Here is a 17675-nt window from a genome sequence, read left to right on the forward strand (position 1 = left end):
ACCTGGCCGAACAGGGCCCCCCTATGGGGTCGCAGGCATAAGGGGGGAGCATGCCCCGATCGCGGGGGGTGGTCGGAAATTCCCCCCACCCCCTCCGCTAGCGCTCCCCCCTCTGCCCGCTTCCCCATACAAAAGTTTAAGGAAAGTACCGGTGGTAGTGGATGGCCTGGCAGTGGCACTGTGGAGTGAGGAGGAGGAGTCCGGAGAGTGACGCGTTGAGGGAGGCCGGGCAGCGGGCGTGAGGTCAGAGAAAGGGCGGAAGTACCACAAGGGTACTACCGCTGAACCGCCCGCTGCCCGGCCTCCCTCAACGCGTCACTCTCCGGACTCCTCCTCCTCACTCCACAGTGCCACTGCCAGGCCATCCCCACTACCACCGGTACTTTCCTTAAACTTTTGTATGGGGAAGCGGGCAGAGGGGGGAGCGCTAGCGGAGGGGGTGGGGGGAATTTCCGACCCCCCCCCGCGATCGGGGCATGCTCCCCCCTTATGCCTGCGACCCCATAGGGCCCCCAAAAGCGGGATGTTCGGGGAGTTCGGGGTTCGGCCCGAACATGCCGAACATCGCGGTCATGTTCGGCGAACTTTCCCGAACCCGAACATCCAGGTGTTCGCCCAACACTAATGTGAATCCGGGCCTGAACGCATACATGAAAAACAAAAAAAGCACCTGGAAAAAAAAGGCGCAGGGTTTGCCACTAGTAGAATCTCGCTAAAATTAGCGACATTTTACTACTACATTTCCATAGTAAAATATTGGTAATATGTACGGATATTTTACTATGGCTAAACCTAACCCTACTCTGACACAGAACCCTCACTCTACCTAACCCTTATCCCCCCCCCCCCGGTGGCGCCTAACCATAAGACCCCCCTGGTGACGCCCAACCCTAAGCTCTTCCTAAAGGTTTTCCCTCCCCTTTACTGCAAAGCCGCGATGTGCAGCAATTAAGGTATATTTCAGCACCTGATTAGCGGTAGTGATATGAAATAATTCCGGGCGCCAAGGCTTGCGTAAATGCTAGTAGCGGCATTGCATTAAGGAATAACGCTATTTGCATTTTCGCAAGCCCCGGCGCCGATATTTAAAATCACTACCGCTAATAGGGCGCCTCCAGGTGCCGAAATTTACATTGATTAACACCTATAGCGGCCATTATAAAAGAGCGATTTGCGCAAAGAAGGTAAATTCCGATAGAGGTCGCTGCTGTGCACCCAAATTTATTTTCTTTGGCGCTATTTGCAACTTTTATATTAGGTGCTATTCGCGGCTTTTATATTAGAAACCTATGGCGGCGCCGTTTTTTCCGAAGGGGCTTCTACCAGCCCCCTTTAGCCGACCCGTAACCTTTGGAGTCACTCACTGAGCCTCCGGTCCCCCGCCGCCAGCTAGTTTTGTTTTTCGCTGACAGGCCCTGACTGGGAGTCGGCGTGCTTTCTGCGCTTGTGCAGGCCCGGCCACACGTATCCTTCTTCATGTTCCCGCCCTCAATAGCGTCCTGCAGAGGCGGAGGACGCTATTATGGATGGGAACACGGAGAAAAATACGGCCTGTTGAGCCTGTCAGCGAAAATGAAACTAGCTGGTGGCGGTGGACCGGAGGCTCCGTGAGTGACTGTGAGGGCACAGGACGGCTGGAGGGTGCTGGTAAAAGCCCCAGGAAAGTAAAAATGATTTTTTTTTGTTACCGTATATCCTCGAATATAAGTCAACCTCGCGTATAAGTCGACCCCAATATTTGACCCTCTTAATTAAGCTGGATTTGTTTATTGTCTCAAGTATAAGTCTACCCAGCAATGTTAATTGCTGCACTTGGGGACCAGAAGGGGTCAATGACAGCACTGCATACAGTATTGCAGCCATTAACCCTTCCAGCCCCTAAATGCAGCCAATACCTCCTCCAGGCACCCCAAGTACAGTAATTATTCACCCCCTCCCTGCAGCCTAGTATTCTCCCCCTGCCCATTTCCTTATTAATTGTTGAGGCCACTGGCCAGGACTTTCAGACCTGTGTTTTCACTGGGTAAATTGCTGCAAATGGGAATGTCACTAATAGTACATACAGTGTTGCCTGTGACTCGTGCATAAGTCGACCCCTATACTTTTATTTAGTGTGTTAGACCTAAATTTCTAGACTTGTAGTCGAGTATATACAGTATTTTATTCCAGGCTAAGCTTTATCTGCTGATTTTTTGTCATAAGACATTACTCAGCCATCTCAGGGGTGAGCTGGTAAATATACGTGTGAAGCTACTTCTCTTTTTCCTCTCCCTTCCTCTTTTTCTCTGTCATAGACGGGAATGGAATGAGATGGCAAAACTCCCATATTTGTTCTTGCTACACGAAGGAAAAAACAAAAAAATCACGTTGTTGACTCGAGATAACATTTTCTAAGAAATACACAATCATGTTGTGTAAACTGTTTCTAAAGAAAATACATTTTTTATCTTATGCTGTGTTGGCTCACACACAATTTTGCAAAAATTCTTAGCAAAAATGCAACATATTTAGCGACGCCGATGCGCCGTTTTTTTTTCGCTTTGTGCGCACCGGACAGCGCTAAACTTAGCGCACTACCGCAAAACTTGACGCGCAAGCGTTAATTAGCGTGCGCTAACTATGTTTAGGTATGTTAAGGGGCTTTTCACAAGCGTGCTAACAGTTATCACTTCTTTGTGAATCAGGCCCCTTGTAGTTTTCAAAATCGAGTAAGGTCTTTTTGCAAAATTCTTGTTTTCACTTGTACCCACTATTCTCCTTAACATATGTAGTAGTTTTGGTATCACTACTATGTATGGGCGCTTTGCTATTCACTGCTAAAGTCGGCAAGAAATTATGCAAAATTTAGCGAAATTACAAATGACTACATGAAGTCAATTGAATTTGCAAATCGTAATTACATATAAGCGTAATCGTGAAAATGTACGCAAAACTTTGTGAAATCGTAATTTGTTGATTACGATCACCACTAACACGTATCTGCCCCTACTGCCAATTCATGACACTCTCGCACTGTTGCAGCCCCCCTCGTTTAGCTGTCGGTAAGATGTCAGAGCTCCCTGAGGCGGTCAGGAGCCAATTTCATTGGTTCCTTAACTTTTTGATCACTGTGAGCCAATCAAATTGGCTCACATGGATGACAGGGTCAGGAACCAATGAAATCAGTCTTGACTGGCTTAGGGAGCTCTGCAGTCATAGGGATGGCAGAGCAAGGGTGCTACAGCAGCGGGTGAATGGCGGTAGCGGCAGGTCAGTGCGGTGTGACGTTGGTAAGCGCCGTTTTTTCAAACCAGCAGTCTCTGGTCCTTAAGGATCCAGAGACTCCTGATACGGAAGTGGTTAAACAAACAAACAAAAAAACACAACCTCCTTCCCAAAAGTCTTAAAGTGAACCGAGCACTCAGGACATTTCTATAGCACATGAAAATGCATGCCAACAATCTGTTTCATTATTAAAATTAACTTTCATTTTACCTTATATTTTACAATCGAAGTAATTTTATTAGCCTGTTTCAGCAGCCTGACCGTCCCAGAAATCTCAGGAAGCTAATTGTTTTATTGAGCTAATTACCGTATATACTCGCATATAAGCCGACCCGCATATAAGCCGACCCCCCAACTTTTCCCTGAAAAAACAGGGAAAAATGATTGACCCCCATATAAGCCGGGGGTAGGAAATGCTGGATTGGTGCAGCCCCCCAGTGTGTCCCAGTATAGCTAGTATAGTGCCCAGTATAGGTAGGTAGTGTCCAGTATAGCTAGTAAAGTGCCCAGTATTGCCAGTATAGTGCCCAGTATAGCCAGTATAGCGCCCAGTATGGGTAGGTAGTGCCTCAGTTTAGCTAGTGTAGTGCCCAGTTTAGCTAGTATAGTGCCCCAGTATGGCTAGTAAAGTGCCCAGTTTAGTTAGTATAGTGCCAAGTTTAGCCAGTATAGTGCCCAGTTTAGCTAGTATAGTGCCCAGTTTAGCCAGTATAGTGCCCAGTTTAGCCAGTATAGTGCCCAGTTTAGCTAGTATAGTGCCCAGTTTAGCTAGTATAGTGCCCAGTTTAGCTAGTAAAGTGCCCAGTTTAGCCAGTATAGTGCCCAGTTTAGCTAGTAAAGTGCCCAGTTTAGCCAGTATAGTGCCCAGTTTAGCTAGTATAGTGCCCAGTTTAGCCAGTATAGTGCCCAGTTTAGCCAGTATAGTGCCCAGTTTAGCTAGTATAGTGCCCAGTTTAGCTAGTATAGTGCCCAGTTTAGCTAGTAAAGTGCCCAGTTTAGCCAGTATAGTGCCCAGTTTAGCTAGTAAAGTGCCCAGTTTAGCCAGTATAGTGCCCAGTTTAGCTAGTATAGTGCCCAGTTTAGCCAGTATAGTGCCCAGTTTAGCCAGTATAGTGCCCAGTTTAGCCAGTATAGTGCCCAGTTTAGCCAGTATAGTGCCCAGTTTAGCTAGTATAGTGCCCAGTTTAGCCAGTATAGTGCCCAGTTTAGCCAGTATAGTGCCCAGTTTAGTGCCCAGCATAGGTAGGTAGTGCTCCGCCCCCCCGCCCCCCGCTGCTGCTATTACCTGTTTAGGAAGCGGCCGCTTCCTAATCCGCGTTCCTCTTCTTAAGTTTCTTCTCAGAGTATCACAGCAGCGCGCCCGGCGCTGCTGCTGTGACGATGTAGAGTGCAGGAAAGAGCGCGGCTCCCTATAGCGGCGATCTGTATCGCCGTTGCCAAGGGAACCGCTCTTTCCTGCCCCCTGCATCGTCACAGCAGCAGCGCCGGGCGCGCTGCTGTGATACTCTGAGAAGACACTTAAGAAGAGGAACGCGGATTAGGAAGCGGCCGCTGCCTAAACAGGTATTAGCAGCGGCGGCCGGGGGGGGAGCGGGGAGGGGGGAGCGGGGCGCGGACCACCCACCCACCCACCACTAGACCACCAGGGAAGACTCGCATACAAGCCGACCCCCCAACTTTTGACCCCCATTTTGGGGGTCAAAAATTCGGCTTGTATGCGAGTATATACGGTACCCAGAAGTAAATAATACCTTTTCTCATAAACAAAAGGGGGTGGGTAATTAGGACTGTTTGACATACACAATGTCTTTGAAGAACCAGTCCTAATTACCCACCCCCATTGTTGATGAAAAGGAATTGTTTACTTCCGGGTAATTAGCTCAATAAAACAATTAGCTTTCTGAGATCTCTTCGGATGGTCAGGCTGCTGAAACAGGCTAATAAAACTACTTTGATTGTAAAATACAAGGTAAAATGAAAGTTTATTTTAATAATGAAACAGATTGTTGGCATGCATTTTTCATGTGCTATAGAAATGTCCTGAGTGCTAAAAAGGTGCTTGGTTCACTTTAATCAGCAAATCGTAATTACATATAAGCGTAATCGTGAAAATGTACGCAAAACTTTGTGAAATCGTAATTTGTTGATTACGATCACCACTAACACGTATCTGCCCCTACTGCCAATTCATGACACTCTCGCACTGTTGCAGCCCCCCTCGTTTAGCTGTCGGTAAGATGTCAGAGCTCCCTGAGGCGGTCAGGAGCCAATTTCATTGGTTCCTTAACTTTTTGATCACTGTGAGCCAATCAAATTGGCTCACATGGATGACAGGGTCAGGAACCAATGAAATCAGTCTTGACTGGCTTAGGGAGCTCTGCAGTCATAGGGATGGCAGAGCAAGGGTGCTACAGCAGCGGGTAAATGGCGGTAGCGGCAGGTCAGTGCGGTGTGACGTTGGTAAGCGCCGTTTTTTCAAACCAGCAGTCTCTGGTCCTTAAGGATCCAGAGACTCCTGATACGGAAGTGGTTAAACAAACAAACAAAAAAACACAACCTCCTTCCCAAAAGTCTTAAAGTGAACCGAGCACTCAGGACATTTCTATAGCACATGAAAATGCATGCCAACAATCTGTTTCATTATTAAAATTAACTTTCATTTTACCTTATATTTTACAATCGAAGTAATTTTATTAGCCTGTTTCAGCAGCCTGACCGTCCCAGAAATCTCAGGAAGCTAATTGTTTTATTGAGCTAATTACCGTATATACTCGCATATAAGCCGACCCGCATATAAGCCGACCCCCCAACTTTTCCCTGAAAAAACAGGGAAAAATGATTGACCCCCATATAAGCCGGGGGTAGGAAATGCTGGATTGGTGCAGCCCCCCAGTGTGTCCCAGTATAGCTAGTATAGTGCCCAGTATAGGTAGGTAGTGTCCAGTATAGCTAGTAAAGTGCCCAGTATTGCCAGTATAGTGCCCAGTATAGCCAGTATAGCGCCCAGTATGGGTAGGTAGTGCCTCAGTTTAGCTAGTATAGTGCCCAGTTTAGCTAGTATAGTGCCCCAGTATGGCTAGTAAAGTGCCCAGTTTAGTTAGTATAGTGCCAAGTTTAGCCAGTATAGTGCCCAGTTTAGCTAGTATAGTGCCCAGTTTAGCCAGTATAGTGCCCAGTTTAGCCAGTATAGTGCCCAGTTTAGCCAGTATAGTGCCCAGTTTAGCTAGTATAGTGCCCAGTTTAGCTAGTATAGTGCCCAGTTTAGCTAGTAAAGTGCCCAGTTTAGCCAGTATAGTGCCCAGTTTAGCCAGTATAGTGCCCAGTTTAGCTAGTATAGTGCCCAGTTTAGCCAGTATAGTGCCCAGTTTAGCCAGTATAGTGCCCAGTTTAGCTAGTATAGTGCCCAGTTTAGCTAGTAAAGTGCCCAGTTTAGCCAGTATAGTGCCCAGTTTAGCTAGTAAAGTGCCCAGTTTAGCCAGTATAGTGCCCAGTTTAGCTAGTATAGTGCCCAGTTTAGCCAGTATAGTGCCCAGTTTAGCCAGTATAGTGCCCAGTTTAGCCAGTATAGTGCCCAGTTTAGCTAGTATAGTGCCCAGTTTAGCCAGTATAGTGCCCAGTTTAGCCAGTATAGTGCCCAGTTTAGTGCCCAGCATAGGTAGGTAGTGCTCCGCCCCCCCGCCCCCCGCTGCTGCTATTACCTGTTTAGGAAGCGGCCGCTTCCTAATCCGCGTTCCTCTTCTTAAGTTTCTTCTCAGAGTATCACAGCAGCGCGCCCGGCGCTGCTGCTGTGACGATGTAGAGTGCAGGAAAGAGCGCGGCTCCCTATAGCGGCGATCTGTATCGCCGTTGCCAAGGGAACCGCTCTTTCCTGCCCCCTGCATCGTCACAGCAGCAGCGCCGGGCGCGCTGCTGTGATACTCTGAGAAGACACTTAAGAAGAGGAACGCGGATTAGGAAGCGGCCGCTGCCTAAACAGGTATTAGCAGCGGCGGCCGGGGGGGGGGAGCGGGGAGGGGGGAGCGGGGCGCGGACCACCCACCCACCCACCACTAGACCACCAGGGAAGACTCGCATACAAGCCGACCCCCCAACTTTTGACCCCCATTTTGGGGGTCAAAAATTCGGCTTGTATGCGAGTATATACGGTACCCAGAAGTAAATAATACCTTTTCTCATAAACAAAAGGGGGTGGGTAATTAGGACTGTTTGACATACACAATGTCTTTGAAGAACCAGTCCTAATTACCCACCCCCATTGTTGATGAAAAGGAATTGTTTACTTCCGGGTAATTAGCTCAATAAAACAATTAGCTTTCTGAGATCTCTTCGGATGGTCAGGCTGCTGAAACAGGCTAATAAAACTACTTTGATTGTAAAATACAAGGTAAAATGAAAGTTTATTTTAATAATGAAACAGATTGTTGGCATGCATTTTTCATGTGCTATAGAAATGTCCTGAGTGCTAAAAAGGTGCTTGGTTCACTTTAATCAGCTCCTCCTCCAGAACTAACTGCAGAAGTTTGCTACATGATGTTACGCCTGCCTTCATTCCATCTTGTGTAGTGGAACTTGTAGAGATCTGATACTTTAAATGTTCCTTGCAGAAGAGGAATCCTGCCGAGACATTTTGTTCTTTTAAGCCCAACAGTCTCCGGTGCTGAGAAGATGTTGCTTCACCGTGGAATAAGTCTTCATTTAATTTGAGAGTGCCATGAAAATGGATGTAAAGTTAGATGGGTTTGATAGGGGCTCCCTGTGAAATAAACTCCCAGCACCCATTTAACGCTGTGATGCTCTAATTAAGGCTTCCACTGAATTTGCTTTTAGTGAGCTCACATCAAAAGCCCTCTGCTAAGTGCTGCTGTAATAACCAGTTCACACTGCATGCAAGACTTAAACAGAGTTTCATGAAACTTCTGAGTTCCTGTACAGTAATCAGAAGACTGGAAGGAAGAGTCAGGAGATGTGGGATAGGAGGTTTGTGAGAGATGGTGAGCGAGGACTTCAGAGTGAGGAAGAGTCAGGAGATGTGGACTAGGAGGTTTGTAAGTACTGGTGATGAATGTGGGCTTCAGAGTGAGGACAGGTCAGGAGATGTGGGCTAGGAGGTTTGTAAGAGCTAGTGAGCGAGGACTTAACAATGAGGAAGAGTCAGGAGATGTGGACTAGGAGGTTTGTAAGAGCTGGTGACGAGTGTGGGCTTCAGAGTGAGGACGAGTCAGGAGATGTGGACTAGGAAGTTTATAAAAGCTGGTGAGTGTGGACTTCAGAGTGAAGAAGAGTCAGGAGATGTGTACTAGGAGGTTTATAAGAGCTGGTGACGACTCCGAGTGTGGACTTCAGAGTGAAGAAGAGTCAGGAGATGTGGACTAGGAGGTTTGTACGAGCTGGTGAGTGTGAGCTTCATAGTGAGGAAGAGTCAGGAGATGTGGACTAGGAGATTTGTAAGAGCTGGTGAGTGTGGACTTCAGAGTGAGGAAGAGTCAGGGGATTTAGACTAGGAGGTTTGTAAGAACTAGTGAGTGTGGACTTCAGAGGGAGGAAAAGTCAGGTCAGGACATGTGGACTAGGAGGTTTATAAAAGCTGGTGAGTGTGGACTTCAGAGTAAGGAAGAGTTGGGAGATGTGGATTAGGGAGTTTATAAAAGCTGGTGAGTGTGGACTTGAGAGTGAGGAAGAGTCAGGAGATATGGCCTACAAGGTTTGGAAGAGCTGGTGACGAGTGTGGACTTCAGATTGAGGAAGAGTCAGGACATGGGCACTTCAAAATAGATAACAGGTGGTGAGTGTAAACGTCAGAGTAAGGAAGAGTCAGGGAATAGGGAATAGAAGAGGCAGACTTAGACGTAAGAAACAATTTGGGAATGTGGAAGTTAGAAACCACTAATGGATGTAGATTTGGGAATTAGTACCAATCAGAGACAGGGTATGTGGATCAATTAGAGATAGAGTATGTGGGCAATTAAAGTTCTTTACTGCCCGGGGGCATTAAGTTTAATTGAATTAGGCAACACACACGTTGCCTAATTTAAAGAACTTGGCAGCGCTAATCGCTGGCGAGTTTGTGAATTGCATAGGGCCCCTGCTGTCTTGTCTTCTTTGCGCTTGTCTTCTTTGCATTTTCTCTATCCACAGAATACCTTGGCCCACCCCCCTCCAGCAGTGGCGCACTGTAATTATATGAAGCCCCAAAACGTATGAAGGACAGCTACAGTGCCAGAGAGGTGCACTTAGAGAAGGAAACTGTTTGTTAAAGAGAACCCGAGGTGTGTTTAAGGAATGTTATCTGCATACAGAGGCTGGATCTGCCTATACAGCCCATCCTCTGTTGCTATCCCAAACCCCACTAAGGTCCCCCTGCACGCTGCAATCCCTCATAAATCACAGCCGTGCTGTGAGGCTGTGTTTACATCTGTAGTGTCAGTCTCAGCTGCTCCCCCGCCTCCTGCATAGCTCCGGTCCCTGCCCCCGTCCCTTCCCTCCAATCAGCAGGGAGGGAAGGGATGCAGGCGGGGACCGGAGTTCTGCTGGAGGCGGGGAGAGCAGCAGACTGACACTATAGAGATAAACACAGCCAGCTCTGACAAGCTGTTTGTCAGCAGCGTGGCTGTGATTTATGAGGGATTGCAGAGTGCAGGGGGACCTTAGGGGGGTTTGGGATAGCAACAGAGGCTGGGCTGTATAGGCAGATCCAGCCTCTGTATGCAGATAATATTCTTCAAACCCACCTCGGGTTCTCTTTAAGGGATACTACTGCAATGCATATGCAGAGGTTTTCAACAAAAGCTTTAATCAAAGCTAATGAGATGGATGAAGAAGGGCCCCTAGGTACAGGGGGCCCTGGTGTAGTTACAACCTCTGCATCCCCTTATGCTACACGACTGTCCTCCAGATCACTAAAAAGTCAGGAGATTTTGACTCTTCATTTTGCAAAAAGTGCAACTTTTATTTTTTTTACAAGCTTTTATTTTATTTCCATTTTTATTCCATAATTGATATAAAATAATAGTATGTAAAATGCGAGTAGAGGTAATGTGTCTGAAGTGAGGCTTGTCAGCAGCTGAAGGACTGTAATTGTTCAGCAAAACACATTTGAAGTCACTCATCTCGCGCCGTCACCTCTCTGACTGCAGCCGGCAATGCTCCATTTTGCTAATCTGCCGGTATTGATCAGCAAAGCTTTATTCATAAAATGTGAAGGACAATTCAATCATGAGATGACATCAGTCAGCTGGATGATAAGTGGCGATGGCTCATTTGTATCGGCTTTGGGAAAGGTCAGGGTTTCCGCGCGCCACACAGGCTTAGCATTTGAATATTTCGCTCTGAGAAGGACCTTGACATTCAGAATTTTTTCCCCCCTCTTATTTTTATTTGACATATCTCTAAAGGTCCAAATCGTTAATCATTTTGATGTAAATACACCGGAGTGATGTTTATCAAGAAGAGATATGCGCCTGTAGTCTCAGTCTCCTGTAGCGCGTGGAAGTGACGTGCCGGCAGCACCGGCGCTCAGCGATACTGACAGCAATACCCAACGGTTAACGCAGTGATTAAAAAAGTGTTTTCATGAGGCAGCGAAACATAAATGAACAGTGTCAATCATCCGGGCAAACAAAGGACCAATTTTAAAGCGTTATTCCATCTTTCCTGAGAAATAAGACCTTCGCTTCAGTTAAGCTCTACATAATCATTAGCATTAATGTCTCATATTATCTAAAATTGCTTAGCAAAATAACATCTCAGATATGTAAATTGTTGTGGTTTGTAATGAGTCACAGGCAAAAGTAATGTGATCATAAATGCCAGAGAAAACAGTCATCAGGTAGGTGTGACTTTGGTTGACTGACCAATCCCTTTTCCTCTTGTTTGTCCATGTGACTCAAGGGAGTAAGCAAGCAGTTGTCAGTCAGCGAGGAAGCATTCCCACTTGTCCTTTTGGGAAAGCATATTTTTCAGATTATAACACACTCTGGACTATAAGTCGCACCTAGGCTTAACCTCCCTGGCAGTAACACCAAGTTATGCTCAGGCTAGCCGCCGGGTGCTCTATGCAGAGTATAGCGTGCAGCGGGTATTTTTACTCACCTCTCGGGGGATCCAAACGCAGGCAGGCATTCTACTTCCTCTCCACAGAGGCTCTGAATCACTCGGATGAGATCGCCGTCAGTGATCTCATTACAGAGTTACAGCGCCACCTGGATGACGGAGGGAAAATTGCAGCACTAGAGGCCAGGGAGGTGAGTGAGTGCTGGGGCTGCTGCTGGCTTTCTGGCAGCATGATTGTTTCCTGGTTTTACGGTCTGAAACGTTCAGAAAGAAAGAACCTAAAATCTAAAAATAATCATACCGCCAGAGAGGTTAAAGAGCAAAAACAAGGGGAAAAAGAATACTAAATCTAAAAGTCTATGGTCAAGGGGTGTCTTGTAAATGTTTTCCTCCTAATTATTGTGTCCTCCTCCTGTCCACCTTAGTGTTCTCCTCCTGTCTTCATTGGTGTCTACTCCTGTCCTCCCCCAGTGTGTCCTCCTCCTGTCCCCCTTGTCTACTCCTCCTCTCTACCTTTGTGTCTGTGTCCTCCTCCTGTCCCCCTCTGTGTCCTTCTACTGTCCCCCTCCGTGTTCATCTCCTGCTCCCCTCTGTATTTGCCTCCTGTCCCCTCCGTGTCTTCTTCTGTCCCTCACTCCTTCCCCTTAGCGCCGGCACTTCCTGGTCGTGTCATAACACACATGACTGGCACCAGCGGAAAGGAGTGAGAGACAGCAGCTAATCGCTGCGGGTTCACAGGATGAGGTGAATGATACGGCTGCCGTTGCTACTTACATTTGCAGAGCAGAAGCAGAGCAGGACACGCAGGATGACACCAGGGATATGGAGGGGGACAGCAGCTGCACGCTACGGACACCCACGATGAGGTGAGTGATAGCGGCTGCCGCTAATTACATTCTACAGGGGAGTGCAGGACAGGACACCGGGGACAATACAGGGAGTTCCCAAGATTGCAGCAGGTCGGTGGTTTGTATTGACGGCGTTTCTAAATTGGGGACTCCCTGTATTTGGACTATAAGATGCAGGGACTTTTTTTCCCCTTTTTTGGGAAAGAAAAAGTATGTCTATGGCTCCCTGCACACTGCATGCGATTTCGATTTTTTATCGTTTTTTACATCCGATTCTGATTTTTAATCGTTACTGCATGCTGCGTTTTTTCCTTCGTTTTTCTGTTGCTTGCATTCAGGGAGAATCGGAATTGAAAATAGGAATCGGAAACGGAATCGGAATAGCAAAACCGATTTGCAGTGTGCAGGGAGCCTTATAGTCTGAAAAATACGGCAATTCTGCTGTTTGCGATTTTTGGTATTCTTTAACGTTCGTGTGCATTTTTGTGATTTTGTTATGCATTTGTATGCAAAAGCATCTGATTTACTTCCAAATCGCAAAACACACATTTTCTGTTATTGCTCTAAATTCCTGTTGATTTTCATTGAAATATGAGTCACACATCCAACACCTGCTGTCCGACTTTTAAACAAAAAATTTGCACAAAAATCAGAAATACAATGCAATGCCATTAAAATATGATACATGTGTGAGTAATGTGTTCTCGTGTGAACCATGGCTGAAGATCTATTAAAGAGGAACACTATTGCAAAACAATTTAAAATGTAAAAAGCATGTATACAAGAAGTACCGGTACATTTCTTCCAGATTAAAATGCACTTTTTATTGCTTTTTTACTGTGTTCCTGTCGCTTACAGTAAGCAGTGAAAAGCTGACAGGTTTTGGACTAGTGCATCTCCTAATGGGGATTGTCAGGGTTTTCTTTATTTTCAAAAGCATTTATTGAACTGCAATTGCTCAGTCCAACCACCAACATAGTGTGCCAGGAAAAAGTGAGGCAGGCCAACATCTTCATATAGATCCTTTTCAGTGATTGCTTTTGTTTAAAATAAAGGAGATGATAAGAATACCCCAAGAGGAGATGGACTAGTCCAACACCTGTCAGACTTTCACTACCTACTGTAAGCGACAGCAACATAGGAGAAAAGTAATTTACAGTGCATTTTTGCTCCTGGAGAAACAAACCTCTTATACGTATGGGTACTCAGGTATTTTACAATTATATACCTATTTTTTTTGTTTTTGCATGAACTACTTTTTATTTATTTTTTTTGCGCTGTTGGAGAGAATTTATACTAGAGATAAGCGAAGGATGTGCGCCCCTGGAAGACCAGAACATTCCGCAGCAGCGCCTGATCCTCCTGGATTTACACCGAGTTTGACGCTTCCTCCTCTGCAGAACGTGTCCAGAGTCTGAAGCAGCAGCCGCGTCAATCGCTAGCGTGTTCCTAAGCCGTGATCACGTCAGCCCGTTAACGCCTCTTAATTAAATCATTCAGATCTCAGTAAATTGATGAACAGATAAACATTGATGTGGCCTTTGTGATTTCCCCATTACCCTCATCAATGTCGCTGATCTGAAAGAGCAGAGACAATTAAACCAGGCTATTTTTTAGCACATATACTGTAGTGTACATATACACCGTATATCACCATTATTCGGAACACAGGCGACTGAAGTCTCAACTAACCGGCATGCCTGTGTGAATAGCGTAGACTGCTCTTTGGAGGGTTTGCAGGGCATAAAATACTTACCAAGCCTCCTGGCAGAGTCTTCTACCGCTCCTGTAGCTCCTAGCGCCTTTGCAGCGTTCATCGATGTCTCCCAGCATGCCACATGACCGGCACAGAGTATAGTATATTGTCTTGTCACTCAACTGTCCCTCAGATGGGCTCACAATCTAATCCCTGCCATAGTCATCAGAGGCGTAGCTAGGGTTTTCAGCGCCCAGGGACAACAAAAGTTTTTGCGCCCCCCACCCACCCCTAGACAAAATGTACGGGGCCACACATCAGAATGTGGACGTGGTCATGGGTGAAGTCAAATGTACAAATGCTGCTTAGATAGCCAGATGTACCCAGGGCCAGGCCGAGGCATAGGCTGGAGAGGCTCCAGCCTCAGGGCGCAGTGTAGGAGGGGGCACACAATTCATTCAGCTGTCATTCCCAATTGTGTTTGAAGCAGAAAGAAATAAGAAAATGGCATACACGACAGTGACTGCAAGCCAGATAACTAGATATTAAGGTGTTGGGGAGGTTGGGGGCCCTGGGGGACCTATTAGTCTAATAGCAATCAGTGTGTGATGGCTGGGGTGGGAGGGATAGAGGGGCGCACTTTGCTGTTTCAGCCTTGGGTGCTGAAGGACCTTGTCCCGCCTCTGGATGTACCCCTGTCCCCCCTGAAGATAGTGATATGTGCCCCCTTTCCCCCTATTTAGATAGCCAGATGTTCTCCCTTCCCCTGTTCAGATAGCCAGATGTGCTCTCCTTTAAATAGCCAAATGTGCCCACCTTTAGATAGCCAGATCTGCCCCCCTTCCCCCATTTTGATAATGAGGTCTGCCCCCCTATAATTAGCCAAACGTGCCCCCCTTTAGATAGCCAGACTACGTGCTCCGCTTTTTCTATAGCTGCCTGTTAACACTTCTGCACTCTTCTGCAGAGGGAGGGAGAGAAGCAGGGGCACTGTAGGCCGCCGGCGAGCCGCTTCTCACGCATTAGCCTTACAGTGCTGCGCCCCGGATATGTGTACCTCCTTGCCCACCCATAGCTACTCCTCTGAGGAGCCAGGAAAAAGGGACACTAGAACACGCCCCTGTCACAGCTTTAACTACGACCCATTTTTTCAAAACCACGCCCCTCCCTTATACAGTTTCCCCCTCGATCCTATGCAGAGATTGGCGCATGGAGCGTTGATAGGCAGGCAAGTTATTTAAAGAATAATCACAGCACACATATGTCATAAAGGATATAAATTAGGGTAAACAGCTCTACATGAAGAGTTCTGAATATATTAAATAAGAAAATAAAGATTGAAATGTGCAAAATATTAAATTATTTATTTCTGGCAAAAAACTTCACATATCAGAAATGTTAACACAGTGCCTACAAGTGCATAACTCTAGTCCCAGGACTGTAAATGCATAAAATCACACAACTAACTAATAACTATTAATAAGAGCAATAGCACAGAGGAATGCAATCATAAAATTGTTCCATACAGGATTTCTAGCACTTCACAAGCATATTGAAAGACAAGATACCCACCTCACTATTCAGATGCTCTGTAACCAGATAGCCAGGGTAGAGATCCCGGTATCACTCTCTCTCAACTTCAAAGACATTCCTTGCTGAGCCTGGAATTTTATGTTGTTGTGCTGCTGATGAAATTCAGCGTGAGGCAAAGCTGCAGAGTGTGATGTGATGCATGTATTTCAGTGTTCTCTGCAAATACTCTGGGCAGTGAAACAGTTAACCCCAAACTCTCCTGCTCTGTGAAGAGGTCGGGACATTTGACCAGTGCCCCGTGATGCCGTGATAGAGGCTGCAAATCGTTAGTGTCATGGCGAAAACGTGACACTTGGCAGGTCTGGATCGTGTAGTCCAGGGCCAATTTTAGTAGAAAACCAATTAACTTCTCTTTGTGTTTTGAGATGTGTGAGGAAACCTGAGTACTCGAAGGAAATCCACGCAGACACGGGGAGAACATATAAACACCGTACAGATAGCGCCTTGGCCGGGATTTAAATCAGGGACCCAGCGCTACAAGGCAAGTGTGCTAACCTTGCTGCCCACCTGATCTGCTGCATGCTTGTTCAGGGTCTATGGCTAAAGAGGCAGATGATCAGCAGGACAGCCAGGCAACTGGTATTGCTTAAAGGATACCAGAGCTGAAAGGCTCTAGTAAAAACTGAAGCTGTACTGGGTAGGGGGGCATAACCAAATAATCACCGTGCCTCTCGTTCTCCTTTGTCCCCTGACGCTCTTCTCCAATCAGTCTCATTCTCCTGGGCGACTCCAAACTTGGACATACTGCGCTGCGCATGCGCAGTATGCCCGTTCTGCTCCCCTTTGGCTATACTGAGTGATGTAACAGGACAGGTGCACCCTCGGTCCTGCGCCCTGGTGTGAACGCCGATTGCAGATGCGGGGGGGAGCGAGCATGTTCCTGTCCTGTGACATCACTCGGAGCGGCCACAGGAGAGGAACTGGAGGCACAGTGAGTATTTGATTATGCCTCCCTACCCAGTACTACTTCAGTTTTTACCTTTCGGCTCTGGTATCCTTTAAAAAGGAAATAAATATGGCAGCCTCCAGATCCCTCTCACTTCAGTTGTTCTTTAAGCAAACGTCTACTGTAAGCAGCAGAATGTATCTTGCGACAAGTTATAAGGTAAATCATTATGTTTTGGGATCTGATGAAGGCAGGTTATTTTCTCAAAGATAATCCTTCAAAAAAAATGACTGCTAGTGCAAATTTAAAAAGCATCACCTTCCATCCTTAGCCTTTCTTCAGATCCTGCCGATGGAGTGACAGAGCTACAATTGCCTGGCTTGTAATGGACGATGACGCGAGTGGTGTGGGTCGGCGGTGGGCACAGTGGTGCTTTTAGCGGAGAGCTCCCGAGGTCTCAGCATCAAACGCCTCATCATTAGAGAGCCAGTGTACTATTTTCTGGCAATTTTCCTGCACTTAGCTGAAGTGCTGTCTGTACGACGGCCACACCTCCCGGTAGCCGAGCATAACCTCTCCCAGGAGGCCGAGCTGGATATGCCGAGACACTATATCCCCATATCTGAAAGCCAAATCTTCATGTACAATTGAGGCCTGGAACCCACTACAAATCGCTAGTGCAATCGCTAGCGTTTTTAATTAGCGTTTTCCTGCGATTTTGGTAGCCATTTTAAAAAGTGTAAGCTTTTTGTCTGCGATTGTGATGGCAAATTGCGATTAGCGATTTTTCAATTGTTTGTGTCATCAATTTGCATACATTTTGTGGGTAACTTTGATTTCACAAAATTTTTACTGTTACCCAAAATTATGTTGACGGGAGTCTATCGACAAGACAAAACACATTTTCACAAAGAAAGTTTAGATGTTTGAACAGAGGCGCCAAAATAGGATAAAAGCGTCTAAAAACCATTTAAACCGTTTTGGCTAAAGTCAAATTTTCAGACAGGAAGGGACAGGCTTGCAACAATTATGTAAAGTATGTATAAAACTGGCACCCCCCAAAATAAATATGTTTTACTGTCAGTTTCAATTTATAATAGATCCAAATTGGTAATCCTGGGATTCTATAGAGAGGACACACAGGCCCCCCAGCATGGCTGTTGCACTTCCTGTGTAGGGGGAACCACTTGTATATTCTTGGTTGGTGGGGAGATTTTATGTAGTTACACTGACCCTGCCCTAATGAAAGGATGTCCTCCATCTCATTCCAGGTATTATGATTCTTTACTTGTTACACATCTCCCACATATGCCATAGTGATGGGAATTCCGGCTCTTCT

This window comes from Hyperolius riggenbachi, chromosome 9 (assembly GCF_040937935.1).
Source record: "Hyperolius riggenbachi isolate aHypRig1 chromosome 9, aHypRig1.pri, whole genome shotgun sequence".
NCBI classification, from domain to species: domain Eukaryota; kingdom Metazoa; phylum Chordata; class Amphibia; order Anura; family Hyperoliidae; genus Hyperolius; species Hyperolius riggenbachi.